At 44.5% G+C, this 26,156-nt stretch overlaps 1 pseudogene; it reads right to left on the bottom strand.

The window, feature by feature from the left end:
- Positions 1-8,180: 8,180 nt before the first annotated feature.
- LOC146857802 (endogenous retrovirus group V member 2 Env polyprotein-like) lies at positions 8,181-15,154 on the bottom strand (annotated as a pseudogene).
- Positions 15,155-26,156: the final 11,002 nt, after the last annotated feature.

The raw sequence follows: 26,156 nt of genomic DNA, 5'->3' as shown, positions 1-26,156 counted from the left end.
ATGTGGAAATAGCCTAAATAGGACGTTATGCACCAGGAACATGGCAATAGCTAACAATCTGAATTCACTAACAGGCCATCCAGGGAAAACCTTCAGAATAAACAGTTATGAATCTATCATTGATTTTATCATAGCCACTGTTCCTTTAAATAATAAGGTTACTCACGTAGACAATCTATTCACGAATTTTATTGACCACTCCATTTTAATTTTCCTCCTCAGCTTGGACATTAGGGAAGCTAGACAGCACCAGAAAATAGAAAGCCCAATCCTTATGAGAAAGAATGGTTTTCAACTAAAGTGGGCTGAAATTGACAAGCTCAAACTAGTCGCTTGAGTCATAATGAATATGCGGGACAACATATTTAACTGCCTAGAACTAGAGTCCTTCCCAGTAGTATTAGTATCACATTTTAGAGATCTCTTAGAGAAAGTAAAATTGGCTCTCACACGCTATAAACCGACGAACACCCTAAGAGGTGAGCGCTGCTTCGACTCCCCTTGTACAAAAACCAGCAAAGCTTTCACTAAAGCCCTGAAAGCCCAACCAAGAAACTTGGAGCAAATTAGGGGGCATATTAACAAGCCAGGCGATAAAATTATCGCCGCTTTAGCGGCAGAAAACTGCAGCTAAAACGGCGATAATGGGCTTGATAATATGCTCTATGGAATTCCAATTGAAGCCCATGTTAGACGTCCTTCACATATAACATGGGCTTCAAATGGAATTCCATAGAGCATATTATCAAGCCCATTATCGCCATTTTAGCGGCAGTTTTCTGCCGCTAAAGCGGCAATAATTTTATCGCCTATCTTGTTAATATGCCCCCTGATCTTTAAGCAACAACTATAAGTCAGCAAGAAGGAAAAGAGAAAGGGCTATGAGGGGGGTGGGACCTGGGCTGAACCTGATCATGCAGCCAAGACGGGAAACAAAAGCGAATTTTGGAAGATAGTTAATGCACCCTGCTTCAAAACCCCTTAGGATCCTACATTGGACACACATGTAGGCAAAGAAGCATGGGTGGTTCATTTTGAAAACATCTTTGCATCTAGCACCTCCCGTGAGCTACTTCCCAATAATCCAGAGCTTAAACCGCAGAGTACCTTGTCTTTTTCACTCCTAGAAGTAAGAAGAGGGCTGGCGGCCTGTAGTGCTGGGAAGGCTCCAGGCCTGACGGGGTACCTATAGACTTTTTTCAGGAAAATCAAGATCTGTGGGTCCCACTATTAACTAATGTTTTTAATAATATAGCAAAAGCCGCACCCCCCCCCCCCCCACCTTCCTGGAAAACCAGCGTAATTGTCCCAATCTATATAAAAGGGGATAGGGGAACCTCAAAGAATTATAGGCATATTTCCCTGTTGGACACAACCTCCAAGCTCATGGGCCGACTCCTGCTATTTAGGTTGGAGGGATGGGCCCAAGAGAAGAACATCTTAATGCAGGCCCAGTATGGGTTCCAGCAGGGATAGGGCACCATCAACCAGTGCCCTGTACTTCCATTTGGAATCTGGTAAAATTGAAGCGGTAGACACCTTTCCTTATCTGGGGGTTCTCTTTGATAAAAACCAAACATGGTCAAACCTGGTGGAGTATTGATAGAAGTTAGCGCACACCTACTGTTTAAACTGAAAATTTAGTTACACTTTGAACAATGTTAAGTGGTTAAAGCGTGCTACTCAGAAACGAGGAGGCCCACCTCGTGAAAGAACAAATGAACTGCTGGCGAACTGTACCAGTGTACTGAGTGCACAGCTGTGTGGTCTAAGGAGAACTATTAGTGAAAACTTTTGACCAAGATACTGGGGTAGAAAAACATCAACAGTAATTAAGCAAAAAATATATGCAGCACAATGATCCCAAAGTTTGAATCAAAGAAACACTTTATGATCCAATCATAGCAAACAAAAAAGAATTTTTCATAGCATCAATGAGTAAGTAACATTGAAAATTAAAGTACATCAATGTGTGTAAACTCAGTACAAACAGCAGAAGTAAACGTCAATTCATAGAGAAGTGCCCAATGCATTTCGGGATAGGAAAACATCCCTTCTTTAGAGGCCGCTGTAAACAAAAGAATGTGCTTTAGCGAACAAATAATGCGAAGTACTTCGTTATCACAATGCAGAAACAATTGGAAAAACCGATTACAAGATGCAAGGTCAATAAGAAACAGAGAGGTAGCAGCTGGTCAGTTTCAAATCCTTAGTTTCCTATCCCGAAATGCATTGGGCACTTCTCTATGACGTTTACTTCTACTGTTTGTACTGAGTTTACACACATTGATGTACTTTAATTTTCCATGTTACTTACTCATAGATGCTATGAACATTTTTTTTTCGTTTGCTATGATTGGATCATAAAAGTGTTTCTTTGATTCAAACTTTGGGATCATTGTGCTGCATATATTTTTTGCTTAATTACTGTTGATGTTTTTCTACCCCAGTATCTTTGTCAACAGTTTTCACTAATAGTTCTCCTTAGACCACATAGCTGTGCACTCAGTACACTGGTACAGTTCACCAGCAGTTCATTTGTTCAAACCTGGTGGAGGACAGGGTTTTAGGAATGGAGAGGAGCCAAATCCCCTCAGGCTCCCTGAAGCCTTTGTTCACAGCCAGCGCTGTGAACAAAGAAACATTGGAATGCTGGAGCTCCGGACTTATACCAGCCATTATAAGCCCGGAGCACTCCATAGTTTTCAATGGAGCTTCCAACATTCCAATGTTCTAATGTTATTTACATTCGACAAAATAATTAGATCAAATGGGTCTAGGGTATAGGGGCTGTTAGTGATAAAGAGAGGTATAGGTTTTATTAGGGCTCACGCATGGGTAGAGATAAATGGAGGTTAAGGTTTTTTTAGTTCAGCGGTGCATAGAGGTAAAGAGAGAAAAGGGATTTGTGGGGATCAGGGATGTGTAGAGATAAATGAAGGTAAGGGGTTTTCATGGGTTAGGGACAGGTAGAGGTAAAGGTAGGTAAGAGGATTTTAGGGCTCAAGGGAGGGAACAGTAGGGGGGAAATAGGCAAATACAAGCTTTCCCCAAAACGATAGAAAGAAAACAATAAAATAGTGAGGGGGTTTGAGATTTGTGTCCTGAAAAGAAGAGAAACCAAAACATTCCTCATTGGACATTTTAACACGCGTTCGATAAGCAGCCAGGCAAAGTTTCATGATTGGACAGTAAAAACATTCGGAGATTTAGAACCTTAGATGTGCCGGAGAGTTTTTGAGACGAAATCCCTGCATCTCTATGCTGGCATTTGTAAAGCAGAAAACGACATGGGTAGCCACTCTAGCTAGCTGGACGCAGGCCTCCATGGAGAATGTTGTCTTACAAAAATGATGACCAGCCACGCATATTAACATCCCCTAATTTGAGTGCGACTGCGGTCTGGCATATTTGTATTGCAATGTTTTATTTTATAGCACCAAATGGGTTGCCACCTGGCCAGTTGTTTACCTGCATGACCATTAGTTTAATGTCCCAGCTAAAAGAAAAATTAGGAAAACCAGGCGAAGCTGGAATTTCCCCCCTTTTTCTTTGAACAGTAAATATAAGACAAAAGCACTTGAAAATGTGCTTTAGAGCTGACTTAATGATCCCTGACCGATAATTAAAGTAAACAAAGACAGAAGGGCCATGTTAAAAATGCTTACAAATTTCTATTTAAGTATCATGTCAGGGGCTTTGCATAATGTTTAAAACGACAACAAATGACCATTATTTTTCTCAGAGAAAGGTGGTAACTAGGGTCGCCACCTGGCTGGGTTCTTTACTGTCTAGCCAGTACAAAAACGAGAAAATCACGTAAAGCTGGTAGTTTCCCCCTTACCCATGCGTACTTACAACAGTAATTATAGGAAGAAAGCACTTTAAAATGTGTTCTAGAGCTGCCCTGACTGATGATTAGAAAGGCTGTTTTAAAAATGACAACAAACGATTTTATTTAAAGTTCCATTCGGGCCTCAGGTCCGGGCAATTGCAGAAACTTAAAAGGCGAACAAATGGAGGGTAGTGCAACCCTAGTGACAAAGTGCTGGAGACAGGAAACGTGGCCCCCATCAACACAACCGACCCCCATCTCCACAGCCTCCCCTCCTTCCATTTTTTGTAATCTGGCTCTCTGAACCGGAAACAGTCAGATGATGGTGACGCGCTGAAAAGTGGACTCTCTGTGGGTGCTGGGCGGGACAGCAGCAGGATGAGGCCACACAAGCCAGGCGGGCTTGCGGAGAGGCAAACAGACACAGGAAGGTGTGGTGTACTACTTAGTCCCACCTCACCATCTCTTCCTCGGATTACCCGTAACTGTTTGGGGCATTCCACTTTCCTCCAGCCAATTTTATTTTTGTCTGGTCTTTCCTGATGCAAGATCAGCCTCTCTTCCCTCCCAGAACGGAGTCAGTGATTAAGGCGGAGGAGCGTCGCCCCAATGCTCTCTGAGCAGCGCAAAAGGATAAATAAAATGATAATAACACAATGTTATCTTTTTATTTTTCAGCACTGCACCAGCTTAGGGCGTGGCGGGGCTGGGCTGTCGTCAGCAGGGAGGAGCAGTGGTGGGCACCATAAGTGTGCATTACAGTTTGGCCTGGCGTCTTAGGGCAGCCAAACCGTCATGCACAATTAGCAATTCTCAAACCCGGCTGTGTTGCACAGCCAGGTGGAGAACAGTCCCAGGCTCCCAGGCACTGTCGAGCTGCTATCCACAACTAGGAGCCAAGAGGGTGAAAGAGAACAGGTCGCCCTCCACTCACAAATTTCAACACGAAAAAGGACCTGTTCTGTCAACTGTCTGGACTACTATGGACATCCACCATATATTTTCACAATCACACCATTTTATGTGACGCTGCAGTGAATCAGTATCTCCCATTTGCTATAAAGTGACCTCAATCACTAATTTAAAACCTAATGTGTGTTGCTGTATCTGCTAGTATGACCCTCCCACAGGTGTGAAGAGGACCTAAAGGTGAAAAAAAGTGAGGAAAAGTTGGCAGTGCCTCACGGGAGTAACACCATGGGAGTTTACAAACTGGTACTCGCCTGTATCCTCAGGTTCTCATCATTAGCAACTACCAACTTATAAATCAATAGGTAGTGAGGAAAAAAAAAAAATTGTGTTCAGTGTAATATGTGTAACCCTATAAGGAGTACCGGGATCTGGTGCTGGAAACCCGGTGCACCTAGTCTAAAAACGAGCTAGACCCACTAGCTGTGCTATTTTATTCCTTGCTGTGTGTCTGCTCAATTAAAATCCAGACAGTTGACAGAATTGGGACTGTTGAGCTGCTAACCAGGCCACTCAGACCAATCATGACATTGCTGTCATGCTGGTAAGATTATTAGAAGAATGACAGCAGCGTCATGATTGGCTTAAGGGAGTCTCTGAACCTGTGAACTGCCTGGAGTCAGGAACAGAAGAGGGGAGAGGAGAGGCGGGGGCTTGCAGGTAAGTGATTTATTATTTTTTCTCCCCATACCACCCCGCTGCCTCACCAGTTTTTATTAGCAGCAGCTGCCACTGACTGAGCTATGACCACAGCCTTGTATGATTTAGTGGCTCTTTGGTCCAGGAGCTTAGAGCCAGCCTTTCCTATGATAGCACCCTGGGCGTGGGCGGAGAGAAATCTGGCGGCCTTGCTGATGGTAGCGAATTTAACGAGGCAGCAGGGGGTCCCTTTGTGTTCATCAGTCTCCCTGGTTGAGCAGTGAATGGCCCCTGAATACAAACATCCCGGATCTCCCCCAGCTCACCTAAATCCCCACTAGCTTAGCTGCCTCAAGCAGAGGATGGTTTTGTTCATGTGTGCTAGAAGAGGTGAGAGGGTGAAGGAAGGACAAGGAAGGGGGCTAAAGGAGTGTTAAAAACATCACCCGCTGTATGATAATAAAGGACTAAAACCACTTTAAACTGGCAAATCAGAGAGAAACGAACAGGCAGGGACAAGGACAAAACTGGAGCAAGATGGGAAGGGCGCTTCTGTTGGCATAACCTTAAGGAACACAACTCCATGCACCCGTCAGAAAAATGGGAACCTGGGCTGGGCCCAGCTCGCCTATTCTAAAGGCCAGCCCTGCAAGGTCTTCTATATATTTTTCTACATCTACCTCTTATTTCAAAAGTGCTTTTGTGAATGACAGTAGCTCGGGCTCAGATGCCCTTCCTGGTGCCTTGTCTCCTTGTTGTCCAGGTCTCTCAATCCCTACATTGGGAAAATTGGTGGTTTGGAGGCTGAACGGATTGGTTTGGTTTCTATAGGGCTCTCTGGAAGGCTCCATTGGGGTTTCAACGGTCTTGTTGTCTATATCCTCGAAGAGTGTATATATTTCACTGGGTTTCTCAATCCTGGAGCCTTTCCAAGGAGGCTCATTGTGTATCCTGTACACAGATCGAATTATGCATTCCTCTTGGGTGGTTTCCATTGAGGTTTGGGTGTTGCCACTCTTACTGTGCAATGGGCAGCAATGCGAGCTTTCAAAACACCTTAAGGACCTATGGGGCATATTTACAAGCTGGCGATACAAAATTATCGCTGCTTTTGCGGCCGTTTTCGTCCGAAAAGCGGCGATAATTTTATCGCCTAATTAGCAAGGCCACGCTAACGGGTGAAACCTTGCTTTAGCGTGGGGATTCCTAACGCCCAGCTTTACATCTCCAATGAGATGCAAAGTGGGCGTTCCTGACCTAACATGACAGGAGAAATGTCGCTTAGCGACATTTCTCCTATCATCAAGCCCCACGCTATGAAGCATAGCGGCAAGAAAAGTAGCGATAACCCTTGTTATCGCTACTTTCCTTACGCCTGCTTCAGGACTGACTTAGCCATGATATCCTATGGAAGGTGGATATCATGGCTAAGTTTGTGAGTCCCTATCAGCAAGCTAACGCCACATTGCGTGAGATTTTCGCTGGGTTTCCAGCGATAATCTCATGTTAGGCAGTTAGCGTGAGGATGTTTATCGCTTTCGAGATAAGCGTTGCTAATAGCACGCTATCTCAGCGAAAAAAATACACGTTACCTGGCGATAATTATCCTCACGCTAAGAGCATTGAGCGATAATTATCGCCGGGTGTTGCTGATATGCCCCTTAGTCTTCCCGGGAAAGTTTTTCTGCTCCCATGGGGTTAACCTCTGGTTCTGGGGCTTTGAAAAGATCCTCAATTTGAACCTTTTGTATCAGATTCCACTTTTTTCTTACAAAGTGTTCCTTTTCAGTGCCCATGTCACCGATCCACAGACTGGGTGCTTTTGGATCTCTAGGTTTTATCCCTCCTTACTTACAAGTCCTGCTCAATGCTCTGGCTCTTCATTCTGGATCTTCCTTTCTACCCAAAATACTTCCAGAATGTCACCTGGACCAGGATGCAGTACTTTCTGCTTTTGGGAGGACTTTTCGATCTTTGAAAGCAGTTGATGTGTGTAGGGAAGTGTTTGCTATTTTTGAGTTGCACTTATGATTTCGGAGCTTGTGACGCTCTGAGCCGGCTACTGCTACCTTCACCGTTGGATATGGCCTCTCATTGCCAGAGACCATTCTTTGCGGAGTGTGTGTCCGGGCCATTTCACTAGGACGGTGGTACCCTCCTGGCCTTCTGCAATGGGTATTCTCTGTTGGATCCCTTTAGGGCAGCTTCCTGGTCCCCCTTCCACGTTTGCGACTTATTCGCTTTTTCACCTCACCAAAGCTGCTGTTGGGCATTCAGTTCTATAGTAAACAATGTTTTATTTATTTATTGCGTTTATACATAAATTGTTGTCATGTGTGATAAGCATCAATAAGGTGTGGTTGTTTTCTTGGTGTTTTCGCGTCATGCCTCAACTGTCAGATACACTTTCATAAAGTTAGCACTATGATAAAGGACAGATGAGGGGGCAGTGATGTTCAGATTATGTATGGTAATCCTTATTACGCCTGCTCATCTCTTCCCGGTCAAATTCACAACAGGGGGGTGGGGTTGCAGCAGGGGCTCATGGCTGAGGTCATGGCTCCGCTCTCTATAATGGTAAAGAAGAAAGGCAGAGCCAGCAGCAGGAAAGAATACACAACAAGAAAACCCTTCGAGAAAAATGCCAGGGGCTCCTGTATGCTCTAGAGAAGAGGCAGAATGCCACATGCAGGTGTGAATATGACGCGGAAGAGAGGGCTGGATGTAATGAGAAACTTTATAAGCAATCCATGCCTTCATGCGGCTGATCCTGCTGCAGTCGCACGAGCTCGCACATTTGCCCCTCAGAGCACTCTGTACACATTTCCATAACTCTGTCTTCTTCAGATGAAGTGTTTCCAATAACAAAGACTGTATTACAAGTGATCATTTTTCTAATATTCTATTTTTAAAGTAATCATCTATCTCAGGAAGATGTTAAATTCCAGATCTGATATGCTTTTTTGGCTGAAATTGAAGTATTTTAAGAGTATTGCAGTTTCCTGTAAGCAAAGTATTGTATTCGAAAGGTGAAGTGCCTCCTGTGGTTAGTAGTGTATGCAAGAAGTGCAGGGGCAGGTCCTCCGATATGGCGGAGGAGCATTGCCCCACTGCTCGAAGCGGCAGATCAACATGAGAAATAAAATGATAATAAAGCAATTAATAAAACTGCTTTATTATCATTTTATTTTAACTGTAGGAGATGGAACCATCAGCTGAATCTTGGGGGGTGGGGACATCAGCAGCAGGAATGGTGGGCACAGGGCACTGCTGTCAGTGCGCATGTCGGTTTGGCCGGCTCTCTCTGGGTGGCCAAACCGACAAGCGCACTGACATCTCCCTAACCCAAGCTGCATTGCTGGGTGGAGAGAACAGCAGGCGCAGGCTTCCAGTCCCCTTTGGAGTGGAAAACAAACCAGCTCAGGCCAATTCCAGCGCTTCTAGAGAAGCGCTCGCATTTGCCGTGGGGGAGTCTGGGAGCCTGTGCTCATGGGGACTGCAGTTCCTGGAGCAGAGGAGCATGAGGCGAGGCGTGGGAGCAGAGGATCACAGAGGCAGCGGCCGGCAGCAAGAAGGTAAGTGTACTTTTTTTTTTTATTGTTCCCCCCACGCTGCCCCCCACTTTGTATCGGCAGCAGCCGCCACTACAGAAATGAAGTGCATTCTTCGGAAGTGCTGGTTGTTGTAAGTTAAGTGTTTTCTCAGTGGCTAGTGCTATATTTGGAAATGCAGTGCTACTGTGAGTTAGTACTCCATTCTGGAAGTGAATGCCTTTTCTTGCTAGTACTGTATTTCAGGAATGGCTTTAAAGAGCCCATACCTGTGATACACAGGCACCCCAGCTCTAAGATTCGAGTAGCAAAGCACTGCAAAGGCTTTACCTTTATTGGAGTTTCCAGACTTCAAGTCGCTCTCCAAAGAATTCATAAACAAGCTATATAAAAAAAAAAGTGCCCTGTCGCAATTAAGCAAGAATTAAGTATACGCAAGAAACCTCCTCAGGATTCCTTAATAGGTTCAAATAAACAGTCTACCAAGTAAATGCAGTACACCACAACACAATGCACAAAGTGTACCCTTTTAACATCAGAGAGGGCTTACTATCCCGAACAACAGATAGCAAAGTCCATCACAACTGCTTTACCCCATAGCATGGGGATAACACAGGACAGGACTTGAGGCCTCGGCAGACCCTCTGCCTGGATCCCACCTCTGAGTTCAAGAAACAATTGACTCTTTTTCTTCTCTCCTAGTTGCATCATTGCCCCCACCAAAAGCATTCTCAACATAGGGCAGTCTGGCAGTGCCAGAGGTTTGGCCTGATAGGTCAGCGTGTGGGCTGTTTTTGCCTGTTTTTGGGCCTACTTTATGGTTTGATGGTCCTGTTTTAACCGATTTCCCCGACAATGCTTCAAACATTCCCTGCAGCAAGCACAAATGCATGCACTCTCCTTTACCTTGCAAAACATCCATACAGAACGCGTCCGTTTAAAAGTCCAAAACTGTTCCTAATTTACAAAGTGGGCCACTTTTTTCGCTCTCTGATTTGCTACAGGGGCCCTTATCTTGTTTGCTGCCCGGTACTGTTTTCTGTCAGGTCGGGCCCCCATACTGTAAGCAGGGGCGTAATACAGGTTGCTGCAGCCGTGCAATGCATGGGGTGGGCACTCTCAGCCGCGGTCGGTAGTAGGAGTAGCTGCAGGGCAGTGACGTGGGGAGGGGGAGGGGCAGGGTGGGGGGGTAGTAAAGTATGGATTACGGAGGTTTACAGGTAAATTAACATATAAATTAGTAAAACAAATTTTGTTGCGTGCACTGCATCGCATTTGGGGATGCAGTGCACGCAACGAAATTCGTTTTTATTAATTTATATGTTAACTTACCTGTAAACCTCCGAAATCCATAGTTTACTACCCCCCACCCTGCCCCTCCCCCTCCCCACGTCACCACCCTGCAGCTACTCCTACTACCGACCGCGGCTGGGCACTCTTCAGGTTCCCCTCCCTCATTTAGACCACAGCCTCGGAATATCTGTGAGATATGTGTGCCTCGGAAGTCCCTCACAGCATTTCATGCTCGCTTAATGTGCACTTGGGTTAGGATTTTCCCCCAGCTTACTCACAGCATTTAGCACTAGTTTCTTGGAGCAACATGCACCCTTGTGTCAAAAATGGATGCAAGAATTCATTTTGAGCAAAGAAAATAGCACTAAATGCAACAAAACATGAACAGCAGCATGAGCAGCCACACATACTCACTAAATGTGCTCTCATGGTAGGATTATTTTCCCTTATGTTACACTTAATTACATGAGCTGGCGTAAATCACATTATTTTAGGTAATTCTGCGCCAAAGAGTAACGCAAAGTTAACAAAATTACTCTGATTACTCCAGCATAATTGAAACTCCACCCAGACCTAATTTCAACCTCCTTTTAAAGGACATTTGCTTTGATACATGTCTGTGTAGCCAGCTCACTCCTACCACTTGAAATAAGTTTCTCATCCAACTAGTTTCCAAAATTTATAATCATACAGCAAATAGCTAACCAATAATATCCCAATTAATTATGGGCAAAGCCAATCCATCCAATGAAGGATCAATGCCCATTCCTCATCCAATGAAGGATCACTGTAAGCAACCAAGTTAATAGCTTTGGGCGAAGGCACCTTGTAGAGCAGTAATCTTGGGCCAGATGCACAAAAAATAGGAATTGCAATTTCCTAATTGCAACTTTTCCCGAATCGCAATTAGGAAATCACAATACCTAATGGAAGAAAATCTACAAACTTCAGATAGCGATTCCTAATGTGGTCACAAATAGACCTACCTCATAAATATTAATAAGGTAAGTCGCAATTTGCGACCCATTTGGAATTGCAGCCATTATAGGAATGGTGGCCTGATTGGGTCAGCAGACCACCATGTCTGTGATTACTTTTTAATAAAGCATTTTTTTTAATGCAGCCCATTTTTCTTAAAGGATAATCGGATGTGTTTTCAAAAAATAAAATGAAATGTTTAAGTTTATTTTTTTTAGAGTAGGCAATGTTCCCTTGGACCACTGCCTGAACATTCAAGAATGGGAAGTAATCCCAGAATGACCCCTTCCTATTTGCAAAAGGTTACCAGTACCCTTGAGGTGTCAGTAAATAAGAACTATTTTGCAACTGTAATTTGGTTTCAAAACATTCATACATGGCACTGCAATTCAGTATTTGGAGGGGATGCCCTACACACGCCCCTTTCAAATTCCAAATCTCTAAACACAAATTGCAATTTGGTAATGTTACCAAAGTGCAATTTGTGTTTAGTACATCTGAAAAAGCAATTTTGCAGTAGGAAATGGCCCGATTCTGTGAATCAGGCCATTTCCAACAGTAAAAATGCTTTTGTACATATGGCTCCTTGATGGGTAAAGTATAGTTTTACTCAGTGGCGTCTGCCTGTGATCAGGGGTGGTAGGGCAGGGAAGGATGAAAAAAAAAATTACCTTCTTTGCTGCTGCCGCACGCCTCTCTCTTGCCACTCCTCCGTCTTCTTCTCTGCTGGAAGAAGCACCGGGCTCTGCCAACCAATCACGATGCTGCAGGAGCAGTGTTGTGATTGGTCCGAGCAGCCTGTTTGGCCGCTCAGGCAGGGCCTGAGGAGGCTAGGCATGTTCTACATGGGGCTGTGCAACACAACCCAAAGGAGTACATGCCAGTTTTTACTGTTCAACAAGCAGTGGGGCGATGCTCCTCTGCCTTAGCAGAGGAGCCGTCACTGGTTTCAACGAGAATGCCTGGGATTATCACTGGCACTAACCACTCAAAGCGGTGAGCTTTTCCTCATGGATATGTGAATATGTGTGCAGCACAAAAGCACAATTAAAGTCAGGAAATCAATCAATAAAATTTCAAGCCATTTTTAGTTAAAAAAAAGAAATTAGAATGTAATGATTGAAACATCAAAATTACCACAATTGAATAAGAGAATCAAGAGATATGATTTTTTGAATAAAATATCAAAAAGCACACCTAGGAAATGAAGGGCAGTTAAAGCCCTCTTGCCTATGTGTGTTATCAGCTATAGCCAGTAGAGGCGACCCTTGCCAAAAAAATGCCAACACCAGCCTACTTATGCTCCACACACAGTGGAGGAGCAAGGGCAGAGTCAATTATCATAAGGAGAGGCCCGGACTACCCATTTAGTCAATCAAGCTTTTTCCCGGTGAAGCCATTGGAGGGCAGTTTTTTAAGGCAGAGGATTTCTGCCACCTTCTCTTTCTCTTTCCCTCTGGTAATTACAAAAGGCACAGCAGGATGCTTTAGACGAGAGAGAAGAAAAAGCGACAGAAGACAGAGAAATGAGAGAAGAGGATAGGAGCAGTGTGGTAAATTAATTCAATATTACCTCATCTCAGAATTTCTATACTTAATAATCATAATTTCAGTCAAAGCAAAGAGAGGAGTCCGTGGTGTTCGAGTAAAAAAAAGGGTCCAGTAACTCGAGTTAAGGGGAGAGCTCCAGCACCAAGCAGGTACAGGAGTGGTCTGCAGTTTTATTCACACATCAGAATATTTATACAGTTTTCAGTCAATAGGAAAAAGAAGAAAGGAGAAGTGACAAGAAAAAGGGAAGTGACAAGCAGTAATTTCCAACAGATGTGTCAAGGTAGGGGCGTGTCTTGTGTCTCGTGAGAGGGCATGTGATGTGTGGAAATGTGTTTTCTTTCAGTTGAAGGCCCTTACTCTTTCAGGGGTTTATCTCTGGCTTAGAGTCAAGAACAGGAACCATCTTGTGTAAAACAGGAACTATCTTGCTGGTTCTGGGAATTGGCAGAACCACAGAAATGTGTGTTCACAGTGTACAGCCTTGCGCTTCCTCTATTACTTGGTGTGGTTTCAGGGCCTAACCTCGTGCTTCCTCTTTCAGTTGGGGGTGGTCACAGGGCATCTGGTGTGACAGGCTGAGTCATCAACAATGGACAGGATGTGGCTGAGTCTCTGGCACAACTGGGGGAAGGCACACAGGCATGCTTCTTGGAATTGGCTCGACCACAAGGAGCAGGGGGTTGTGCAAGATTCAATGGGGATGTGAAGGACAGTTTTCAGACAAGTTGCTGAGAGCCTGTCACACACAAAATGGGTGTTTGTCTGAGGCAAATGGCTACCAGGCAGAAACAGGGAAATGATGGGGCACAATTGTCAATTTTATTTCCCCATTCCCTCCTTGCCCCAGAGTGTACCTATATTATATCTCAATTTGCATGAGATCATCTATACATTCTTGTAGCATAATTCTTTCCCTTTCTCTCTGCTGGACAAGTGGTTTAGGAATGCAGTTTGCAGCGCATAGACCGCACAGGGCAGGACCACATTGGATGCAAAGGCAGCATCCAGTTATTATCAGGAATATTATACCTGCTGCTGACAGCAGTTGCCATCCCCAGGACGATATTATCTTCCAGAACCAATCAGACCACGTAAAGGTGCCAGGTTCTTGATGTAAACTTACGGCTATCTTGTGTAATTTTGTTATGGCCGTGTATACAGATGGGGAATTATCAGGAATAAATATACAGCAGCTAGAGCCTATAATTTTACAGGCTCCGCCTCTGTCAGCCAGGATGATGTCAAGGACAAGGCGATTTTGGAGAGTAACCAATCATATGGCAGACTGCTCCTGGGTTAAGCTCCCCAGGGCAGACGCCGTCTGGTTTACAATAGCCTCTAAGGTCCTTGTCAACCTGCGTATAAGCTTGCTGTTCTGTACAGGGCCAACAAAGAAGAAGAACCCTTTGTTAAAATCTGTATACTGTTCCCATGAGGTTTCTGATTGGTCAACCAAGGAGGTATTGATCGTTCTTTTATGTCTGACATGGGGCACTAGGAGGTCTCGGTGGTAAGTGGATGGGGCCACAAAGACAGGGGGTAACAGGAATGCTATATAACAAGTTCCCCCCCAGTTCAAGGGCAGCTGCACATAGGCCGTTTGGCCACAGACGAAATAAGTATGGCGAGATGCTTGAAATGAGGACTTTCCTCTGTCTTCAAAACTTATAGTGGTATGACAGTCACTGTGTCCTAATGGAACAGAGCCATTTTTCTGGATGCACAGGTGTCCTTTTACTGGTGAGACCGAGATGGAAGGGGGACCAGCATTCTTTTTAGGTTTGGTATTTAACATCTTGTAGAACATGGTCATGTTCCCTTGCTTGTATTCTTCACTTTCTAGGACTGTTCCTGTCGCCTGAGGACTTCCATCCTTATTTGGGTAACAGGCAGCATTAAGTACCTTGTTTAAGTTCCCCCAAGGCCACCCATTCTTGCATGAATTATTACCGTCAGGGCAGGGGTTTGGGGTGGTATCGTCAGCTGTTATTAGGGCTTACCAGGCTTCACAAGTCCCATTATAGGAAAATGGAAAGGGGAAAAGAGGCATCCCTCCCTTTTTCTGATGAGGTGGGAGGCGGCCACATATCCAGCAATTTGTGCTATTGCTGGCCTGATGAGTGTAGTGTAACATCTGTATAAAGGTATTGTTTTGCAAGGCTAGTCTATGGGCTTGTTCATGAGGGGGTAGGTCATGATATGTGTGTTCCTGAGTGCTGTTGGGTGCATGAGAGGTGTGTGGTGTTGGAGGAAAAACAGTGTGGAGGATCCAACCAAGACATGTCATAATGGTTATGAAGAAAAACAATATCATTAAACATATGATAGAACCACTACACAATTACTTAAAGTTCTTGTTTCTGCGTTTCATTCTATCTTTTTCCCACATAGTCAAGGTGTTTAAATCCATCCCCATGCTCCAACCGCTTCACCACTGGACCTGCGCCCAGTGGACTTAATTAGCCAGAGTCCGGATGGCAGACCTCAATTTTGATTTATATTCTTGTTGTGGGGTCAGTTCCAAAGGCACAAAAGATTGTTCTGTTACAATGTCACTAGGGTTGGCAGCGTCGCCGGCAACAGTGTCTCTTTGTCCAAAATATTTCCGGCAGTGGCTCCCGTGTAGCCAGCCCTTCCTGCCTTCGACCTTCACCGCCGTCCGCGTGGTTAGGAGCGCGAGCTTCGGAGTCTTCCACCTGGGCTGAAGAGGACTGGTCCTGTCGAAGTTTCTAATCATCACCCAGTCGCCGGGTCGGATGGTGTGTTCTCCAGGGGCGGTTTTGTCAGGGAAGGCTGCAGCGACCTGTGAACGACAAGATTGGAGTGCAGACATCAAGGAAGCCAGGTAATCAGTCAATATTCTGCTGTCTACATCAGTAATTCTTTTAGGCATTGGCGTACCCCACATATTTGGTGGTCTGCCAAAGACCACCTCATACGGAGATAGACCAGTTCTGGAATGTGCTACCATACGCATGTAGAAGAGGGCAACCGGTAAGGCTACTATCCAGTCCACGCCTTTGTCTGTAAATATCTTGGCCAATTTTGTCTTCAAAGTCTGGTTGTGTCTCTCTACTAGACCTGCTGCTTGAGGATGTCTTACGCAGTGAAATTTCCAAGTGTACCCTAACAGAAGAGACACTTGCTTCATGAGTTCAGAGGAGAAGGGCTGGCCGTTGTCTGAGTAGATGACACGGGGCAACCCATATCTCGGAAAATATTCTCTTACTAGTTGCTTAGCAGTTGTCGTTGCAGAGTAATCTGGGACGGGATAGGCTTCTGTCCATCTGGTCAGAGCACATACTACAACTAGCACATACTTGTGACCTCTACATCTCTCCATCTGGATATAGTCCATTTGGAGAACTTCAAATGGATGGTCAGGGGGTTGGAATCCACCCTGCTCCACCTTTGTGCCTTTACCTGGGTTGAACTGATTACAAATCATGCACGTTTTAACTTTTTGTTTGGCTGCAGCTCTCAAATGTTTGTTGTGCCATATGTTCTGTATGCTGTCTAGCATTGCTTTTTCTCCCAGATGCGCTGGTCCATGTATGGTGTTTATTATAACCTGTACCATAGCATCCGGCAGAAACCATACTGCTCTTTCAGGTGTCATCCAACCCTGATCTGTAAGGACCCCTCCTTTTTCATTTTGATATTTCATCGGTTCCTTTTGTGTGCGCTTTACACTTTAATACTGCAACTTTCGCTGGTAACTGACTGGCCTCTAAGAGGGCAGTGATGAGTGTAGCATGCTGTATTTTAGACCCGTGTGATGTGAGGAATCCTCTCTCTTTCCACAATGTGCCGAAGTTGTGTACAACCCCGAAAGCGTACTGTGAATCAGTGTAAATGTTAACTGATTTTCCTTTTGCTAAGTGACATGCTCGTGTTAGTGCTATGAGTTCGGCTGCTTGTGCCGACAGTATCTCTATCTTGTGTGCTTCCAAGGTGTTTGTACCATTTGTGACGGCATAGGCTGCTGCTAGTTCTCCAGTGGGGAGTCTCATGCAACAACCATCAACAAAAAGTGTCATTTCTGCCTTAGAAAGGGGAGTATCTTGTAAATCTGGTCTGGGTTTGGTCACTAAATCAATTATGTCAATACAATCGTGAAGTTGTTCAGTAGGAGAGGTCAGTGGCAACAGTGTTGCTGGGTTTAAAATGTTGCATCGTCTAATCTCAATATGTGGCTGAAAAAGCGTCATCTCATATCCGGTGAGTCTGGCTATTGTCAGATGCTGTGTTTGCGTTCTGTTTAGCAGAAGTTCTACAGCGTGTGGGACCTGAACTATCAGATGATGTCCCAATACAATAGCATCGCTTTTTCTAATAGCTTGTGCAGTAGCTGCTACTGATTTTAGACATGCAGGTAATGCTTGTGCTACTGGATCTAATGTACTTGAAAAATAACCACATGGTCTATGTCTGTCTGCTTGAAGTTGGGTCAGGACTGATAGTGCTGTACCTGAGTTTTCTGTTACAAACAAGGTAAAATCTTTGGTGTAATCAGGTGTTGCTAACACTGGGGCTTGACACATAGCCTTTTTAAGAGACTGAAAAGCTTGCGTGTGTTCATCTGTCCAGGGTAATTGTGGAGTAGCGCCAGCTTCGAGTGTTGTCAGCTGCACTAATGGTTTAGAAATGAGTGCAAATTGCGGGATCCACTGTCTACAATATGAGGTGAGACCAACAAAAGCTCGAACTTGTTTCTGTGTTGTTGGTTGTGGTATTTGTTGTATGAGCTGGATGCGTTCCTGTGTAAGCTGCCTACCCTCCTTTGACAGCAAGTGCCCTAAGTATGCCACTTGCTGTAAACAAAATTGGAGCTTACCAGGGGAAACTTTATGGCCATTTGCAGCTAGGAATTCTAGTACTAGTAGTGATGCTTCAGCACATGCTGCGTCAGATCTGGCCGTAATGAGGATATCATCAACATATTGTAGTATGGCTGTATCCGTGGGCATTTGAATAGTGTCCAATTGTCTTTTCAGCGCTTGGCTATATACACTTGGACTTTCGGTGAAACCTTGAGGAGCTCTTGTGAATTGGAAACTTCGTCCTTGTAAGGAGAAGCCAAAAAGGTATTGACTGTCTGGGTGAATGGGTATACTGAAGAATGCGTTTTTTAAGTCAATGACAGAAAAATGCGTTGCTTCTGCATCTATGGCTGTGAGTAAAGTGGAGATGTCTGGGACCACAGGGTGTTGTGGAATGACACATTTATTGTGCTCTCTCAAATCCACCACTAGTCTGTAGACAGGTGGTGTTCCTGGTTCCACTTTTTTATGAACTGGTAAAACAGGGGAATTGCAAATGTTCGAAGTTGTTTCTTTAATCACACCTGACTGTAATAGGTCCTGAATAATTCACATTAATGCTTGTTCAGCTTGAGGTGGAATTTTGTATTGTCTTATACGTGGTAGTTGGGCTCCCTCTTTCAGTGTAACCTTGTGAGGTGTTATTTCCATACATCCTACTGTGGTGGAATCAGTGGCCCAAAGGGTGTGTGGCAAATCTTTCAAACGCTCGTCTAATTCTCTACTTGGGTAGTGGCCCTTAAAATCTCGTAGAAATAATCTGACATCTTTAGGTGAGCAAACAATAACAGCTCCTAATTCTTTCAATGTTTTTATACCAAGCAAATTTTCTGGACATGATTTTGTCAATATAAGATCTGTAGTTGTCGTGAGGGGACCAACCTGCAAGGGCAGTGGTTTTGACGTGGCGTTTGTCACAGGTTGTCCGGAGAAACCCAGAGAAATACTTTTTGAACCCGAGAGAGGAGCCTCTGGGACCTCTTGATGGCTTATTGTTGTTTTACTGGCCCCAGTGTCTAGTAGAAACTTTCTATCCTCCCCAAGAAGTCGGACCTCTATAAATGGGCCTTTCTTATCTACTGGGATGGGGATTAGGGGCAGTTTGTCATCTTCTCTCCCTGGGCAACATCATGAAAAATCTGGGTAGTATTCAGTGTAGTCGCTGTCTATAATGTTCATTTGGGCCATTTGTGTTGTCGGTGGAACTGAAGGTGTTGAACTGTCTTGGGAAACATTCTGTTTTGGCTGATATGGACGAGGCTGTGTCTTACCAGTAGCCAAATTGTGCTTTAAGACAGGGCAGTCTTTAACGAAGTGTCCCGTCTTTTTGCAATAATTACAAGTGCTCTTCACGTTTGTCTGGCTACCTGGTGTCTGTTGGCGCTGGGGTGCAGTTTGGGCTACTAACGCTTTCATCTTGGTGTCTTTCATGCGTTTCTTATCATTTTCTTCTTCATCCCTAATGCGATTTTGGTGGTATTGTAGCATTTGTAACACCTGTGGTGGTGTATGTGCTTGCCAGGTACTTTCTACTTTTAGTACTCTTTCCTTAATAGCTGGCAAGGCGTTGTCTACTAATTTGGAAACAAACAGATGCGGGTAAGCTTCGCTTGTCGGCGTAAGGCCGCTATTTACCGCAAAACATTTTTCAAGTCTGGTGTAATACTCTCCTATGTCTTCACCATTTTTCTGTTTGCAGGAGGAAATGGTATCCCAGTCCTCTTTTTTCACTGTCAGTAACTGTGGTAGCACCTTTAAAATAGTGCCAGGAAGTGCTTTTAGTCTGTCTCCTATACCTTGACCTGCTACTCTAGTATTTTCGTCATTCTGAAGTTCGGTCCATCTAATGTGTTCACCTGCTACTTCCCAATCTTTCTCTCTTAGTTTGTCATATATACCCGATGGCAACAATAATTTCAGAATTGCTGTGATATCAGAAAGAGTATATGTTCCCATCATTAATACATCTCCTAATTCTTTAAAGAATCCAGCAGGATCCTTTGAGTGGGAGGGAACCATCTCTTTTATCCTTAGTAACTCAAGTTTTGTCAAGGGTACATAAATTACAACGAATTGTAGCGCGCCATTCGTGTCAGCTCTGGGGTGGACCTCTCTCATGGGGAACTGGCGTGTTTGAGGAAGTCTATTAATTGGTCCACAAGTATTATTGAAAGATTTATATTCAGTCGTTTTCTGGTATTTCTGTCTAAAATCTATAAGTGTGTTGAGAAAAACTGAACTATTGTGGAGGAACATGTTATCAGCGCAGTCAGACAGAAAATCTTCGAGTCTTGGATCATGTTTAAAATGAGTGTCATTGAGTGTGATGAGATGTTGTACCATGTAGAGACTTGCTAATCTTTGATGTGAGCGTAGTAATGCTAGAAAAAGTTGGGCTATGAGATCATTGTCATATATCTTATATTGAGAGACCCATAGGGTCGCAGTTCTGGCTATTTCCTCCTCCTCCGATGTAAGCGGAGGTTCCTGGTCTAACCAGTAGTCTAATGCATTGGATGTTTTTTCAAATAACTCATCTGGAGATGACCGTTCAGAGTGACCTTGGAGGAATGTAGGTGGGGGTGTTCGTGAATTAGGGGCGGAAGAACGAACGGGTAGGACTTTTTCAGTAGGTTCAGTAATTTCCTCCTCAAGTTTCTTATTCTCTTTATTTGTTTGCAAGTTTTGCAGAATACGGGCCACATTACGGGTGAACCTGTCTAGTGCATCATTTATAAGTTCTAGACTAGTGTGGTCGGATGCGGAATCTAATAAGCCAAAAAGTGAAACTGGTACATTTCTTTCCTCTGCTTGTATGTGTTTTATGAAACAGCAAAGGAGGAACCTATACATGTGCATTTTTACAGGGTGTGATCTTCTTGTAGTCATAGCGTTAATGGCTCGTGAGTTCTCTCCAGTACGAAGAAACTCAGAGGCCGCTTGAAGAAACGTGTCAATTGCTGGTAGATGTCTTATTTCTTCCCAGGAGTCATGAAGTATTTTACTTATTCGGCCCGCCTCCCCTGTTTTGCTCTGAGTCGGGTCATAGGGGCAGTCGGGAATTGTTTTACCTGGGTCTGGACCTACGGCACCCCCTTCTGGAGTGAGAGGTAGTGTGTTATGTTGTAAAAAGGGTGGCTGAGGCAGAGGGTGTTGAATTACTGGAACCTCATATGGAGGTGGAGTATCTAAGAGGAAATTGGTGAAAGTATCCTCTGGTGATGGGGCGGTAGGTTGTGTCTTAGGTGGTGCAATGTTAAGGTTTTCAGGTGCAGATGGCAATACAGGATAAAAACCAGTAGAAATGGCTGTTTGTGCCCTTTTATTCCTTTCACTAACTACTTCTTTCCCTATTTCTTGTAACTGTTCTTTCTTGGCCTGCTCTGACATTCTCTTACCCTTTTCAACTTTATTCAATTCCTTCTGTTGCCTCCTATGGGCTTCTTTTCTCCATAATTCCACCGAGTCACTTTGTGACTGGCAGACTCCCTTTTTCTTCCACAACTGTTCCTCTAATTTTATAATACATTCCATGTCAAAAGTACCATTTTCAGGCCATCTATATCTGTGTTCTAGGTCTTTAACGTAATCCACCCATAAATCACAATAAATAATTGCACCGACACCATGTTTTGCATACATGAAGTGTCCTGGAGTATCCCGAGGAGGAAGGGGAATTTCCTTCTCAAGAATACTCCTTTTGGTTGCTATCTTACGTATTTTCGAGAAAATAGGCATGATGGCAAGATTTTTCAAAGATTTAGAATTGAGAGAAAAAGAAAAATGAACAGAACATATATCTTTACCGTACCCACGAAAGTAGTGAGTCCGTCTTTTATACTAGTTTAGCAGTCCTCACAAAATAAGTGAGAAACCAACAAAAACCTGTATCTTTACCGCACCCACAAAGTGGTGAGTCCGTCTTTATACTTTTCAGCAGTATTCACTGAAAAAAAATAACTGGAAGGCCTCTTGAAGATCTTAAAAATGCGCGTAGCTTCTAAGGTGGGACTCGCAGAACCTCGGATTCGTCTCTTCACAGGTTGGGCTCTGGTTCAGGACGTTCCGCAAATTTCCTCACCACCTCGTGTGGATGCCGGGCCGCAGTTGGTCCCCCTCTTTGCCTCGAGGGAGTTAGCGGGAATTCCCCGCGTTGTGCACTTTGAAGTCCGTCAAAGGTCAGGAGGGGACAGTACTGGGTCCAATATCGCCGGCGCGTGGGGAAAAGGGAATGTCCCTTTTCGGGCGCCAATTAATGTGGTAAATTAATTCAATATTACCTCATCTCAGAATTTCTATACTTAATAATCATAATTTCAGTCAAAGCAAAGAGAGGAGTCCGTGGTGTTCGAGTAAAAAAAAGGGTCCAGTAACTCGAGTTAAGGGGAGAGCTCCAGCACCAAGCGGGTACAGGAGTGGTCTGCAGTTTTATTCACACATCAGAATATTTATACAGTTTTCAGTCAATAGGAAAAAGAAGAAAGGAGAAGTGACAAGAAAAGGGGAAGTGACAAGCAGTAATTTCCAACAGATGTGTCAAGGTAGGGGCGTGTCTTGTGTCTCGTGAGAGGGCATGTGATGTGTGGAAATGTGCTCTCTTTCAGTTGAAGGCCCTTACTCATTCGGGGGTTTATTTCTGGCTTAGAGTCAAGAACAGGAACCATCTTGTGTAAAAAGGAACTATCTTGCTGGTTCTGGGAATTGGCAGAACCACAGAAATGTGTGTTCACAGTGTACAGCCTTGTGCTTCCTCTTATAGTTGGTGTGGTTTCAGGGCCTAACCTCGTGCTTCTTCTTTCAGTTGGGGGTGGTCACAGGGCAGCTGGTGTGAGAGGCTGAGTCACCAACAATGGACAGGATGTGGCTGAGTCTCTGGCACAACTGGGGGAAGGCACACAGACAGGCTTCTTGGAATTGGCTCGACCACAAGGAGCAGGGGTTTGTGCAAGATTCAATGGGGATGGGAAGGACAGTTTTCAGACAAGTTGCTGAGAGCATGTCACACACAAAATGGGTGTTTGTCTGAGGCAAATGGCTACCAGGCAGAAACAGGGAAATGATGGGGAACAATTGTCAATTTTATTTCCACAGCAGGGCTAGTTTCAAATTTTTTACCCAGACTACTTTTGGTTCCCAGGCCAGAGCCTGCATATAATTAGTGTATTCAAATGCTTCCAGTCTTCACAGAACTCTTCTGGCTACTGATTCCAGGAAGAGAAAGACTCCTCTTCGCCTCTGCTTCCAATCCCAGCCAATTGTCTGTTCTCATCTTTATCCAAGCATTAGATACATTTTGACTGGATATTTCCAATGCCCTCGAACTTCTGATATCTCTGCTTGGGAACTCCAGACACAGATCCAATAGATAGACAGACGTCTCTACCCATGGTTTCTTAAGACCTCAGTCAAGCATCTAGTCCCTTTGGACTTACTGAGATTATATTCAATGGTGCCCTCTCTTGTAATTTATATCTCTGGAACTACAGAAGCTCAACTTTTCAGGCCCTTGTGAAGCACTTGGGTGCAAGGAAAAAGCAATCTAAGTCCTAGGGCCCGATTATGATATTGGCTGTCTGACCACGAGACCACCGTTGCGCAGGTCGGGAAAACGTTACTAAGCCGGCAGCAGCCCGACCGCCACATTACAATTTTACCACTGGACTGGTGGCGTTGCAGCTGCAGTGCCACGGCAGAAGCATGCTTCGGCTCATAGAGAGCCTACAGCACATGCCGCTGCCATGACACCATCACATGCATGTCGGTGCACTGTGTACCATGCGCCATCTCATGCATGGCACACAGTGCATGCATGACAGTGCAAGCAAAGGGGGCAATATTTGCCCCCATGCACAAACCTCCAAAGGCAAAATCTCCCAGGGGCCCTGTTTGGGGCCCCTTCCTGTCCTTCCCACTGGCATTTTCATACCAGGGTCCCCACCATGAAAAGATTGTCAGACATGCAGGTAGTGATCAGCATGGCAGTGCCGGCATAGGCAGAGTCACCATTGATCACCGCCTTCCCCACCACAGGATCCAAGATCCTGGCAGTGGCAGTGGTCTTGTAGCGGTCCAATTGCCATGGTCATGATCAGGCAATCAAACTGCTTAGTAGTCGGCGGGCAGACTGCCACCATGGATACGGAGGTCTTGGGACCGTCTTACTCATAATCAGGCCCCAAGTCCTTTTCCATAGGTAGATAGACAACAGGATAATTCACTTCTGATCTTCACCAATTCAAGCTGTGTTCTGATTTCCAGTTGGTATCTCTGCAGAGGTTGGTAAAGGACCTTGAGCATATCCCCACTCTCCCATCTCCCAACTTTTCAGCAATTCTCCAATGTCATGGTAAAATAATCCCAAACAGCATCTTTCCACAAGGTTTTCAAGATGGTAAAAGACAGCGTTAGCTGTAGGAGCTCTGTCTTTTCGTCCACATTTTGTCGATTACAGTGATGTACCTCCCTCTTGTTATGTTATGTTATCACCAGTGAGGGTATCCTGGCGATGGTTAGTTATGTGTACCTTGCCCTACCTAAAGTAGGTTGGTTAATTGAAATTCCAGGTCTTCAGCTTCTTGCGGAATTCAAGAAGAGAGAAGGAGACTCTGATGTGGAGTGGGAGGCCATTTCACGCTATAGGAGCAATGTGAGAGAAAGTCCACCCTCCTGATCTAGTTATCTGTATGCGTGGTTGTGTGCGAGTAGGAGTCCTGGGGAGCGAAGAAGTTGTCTGGGTGGTTGGAAGATAGAGATGCGACTGTTTAGGTAGGTGGAGCCTGAGGTGTGGTGTAGTGCCTTGAATGTGTGTGTGAGGAGTTTAAATTGAGTGTGTTCTTATCAGTGGAAAGCCCACTTAAACTGCTACTGTGAGACCCTGCACCACTCTCTTTCTTGTAAGTAAGAGAAGCCAAACTGGAAGAGGCTATGCCCACACCGATGGCAGGTCTGCAATATAACTGTTTTAGTGTAACCTGGGATTTTTCCATAGAATCTGCCGGTGTCATTTGATATCCAGGGCCCTTTTTCTCCCTCACATAACTCAAATAACACTTCCCTTCTCTTCATGACGAAGGTCCTCCAGCAATCCATCTGTCACACAAAGGCGCTTTGTTCTTTCCACAGCCCCAATGTGGGTTGATTACGTTTAATGACAGGCAGTACTTAATATGTAGCAAAATAAGTTCCAGGGCCCTAGTCAGGAGGCCACTGCAGCTTGCTCCACCCATGGCCCCTGCCAGCGCTGCCAGTGACAGTACCAACTCAACTACTAACCAGCACACACCCGCAATTGTGACAATCAGACTATCCCAAGCCCATAAAGCTATAAGAATGTAGTGGGTGGCAGCTATTCATAATTTTTAATTGTATACTGAATTAATAAACAACTGTTTTTGCTTATCTCTAAATTAGTCAGACAGCGCCACCATGCGGCAGACTGTCATAAGCGCCGGTGTTGACAATTAAGTGCCGGTGCTGGGCACCGGAAACTAACGGCTCAAATTAAACACCGATATTAGGTCAGTGGGCTGTTTAAAGTTAATACTAGGTCATATCTGGAAAGGGAATGTGTAATCACAGTTATTGCAGGAGTTCCAGTTCCTGGAGTTCCAATGACTCTGGCACAAAATTAACTTTTATTAGGTCACTTTTGCTGTATAATTACCAGAAATCCAGCCTAAAAATTGATTTAAATATTGTATCTGATCCTCAAACCTAGGAAAAAAACTTGTATTCACAAGTCGGCTTTTGCACATAGGCAAAGGCTACTGCAGCTCATGCAATAAAATTGTCGTTTTAATTTTGTAACTGCAGAGACAGGCCAGGGTTTCAATATTTAGCTTTTCCCAATTTCACACATAATGCACCTTTGCCTTGAGGAGCAAAATGACAGCTATAAACAATAAGTTTTTTTTTAGAGGGGAAAGCCATGTTTTAAACCTTTCCTGAACTTTAAAACATTACTTTTTCTCCTAAGATGATGTTGGCATCCTGTTCCATCTGCTGCCAGCAGTAGAAAATAATGTTCTGCCTCCCAGTGTGGAGCAAAGGAACCATGCCAGTGTAACTAGTGCTTGAGAAGCCGAACTCAGCACATGGCTGGGCTGGTGCTCACTTGAAGCGATCTTTCAAAATACTATGTCTGGGTGAAGGAACTGCTTCATGCACCAGGCGTAACAACTTAAAGACAATCTGTTCATTTACCAGTAACCAATGTAACGAGCAAAGGCCTGTGAAACATGATTTCTAGCTCCACGGCCTAAAATGAACCTGGCTGTGTAATTTTTCACTGCCTTATACCTAAAAATCAGATAATCAGGGAGTCCTAGGTAAGAAGCATTAAAACAATCTAGTTGTGCCGGTAATGTGACCAGTGGTGTGGCTGAGATCCTTGTGTGTCCAGCACTTTTCAGCCAACAATAAAAATGTCAAGATAACTCTGGTAATTTATGTACCTGCCGGAGAGCATTGGAGTTTTGACTGATAACAAAGTAGCTTAGTGGGATGCCTGCTGCA

Source organism: Triturus cristatus, chromosome 3_2 (genome assembly GCF_964204655.1).
Source record: "Triturus cristatus chromosome 3_2, aTriCri1.1, whole genome shotgun sequence".
Classification (NCBI taxonomy): Eukaryota; Metazoa; Chordata; class Amphibia; order Caudata; family Salamandridae; genus Triturus; species Triturus cristatus.
The sequence above is the reverse complement of the archived record's forward strand: the minus strand, read 5'-3'. Positions and strand labels throughout refer to the sequence as shown.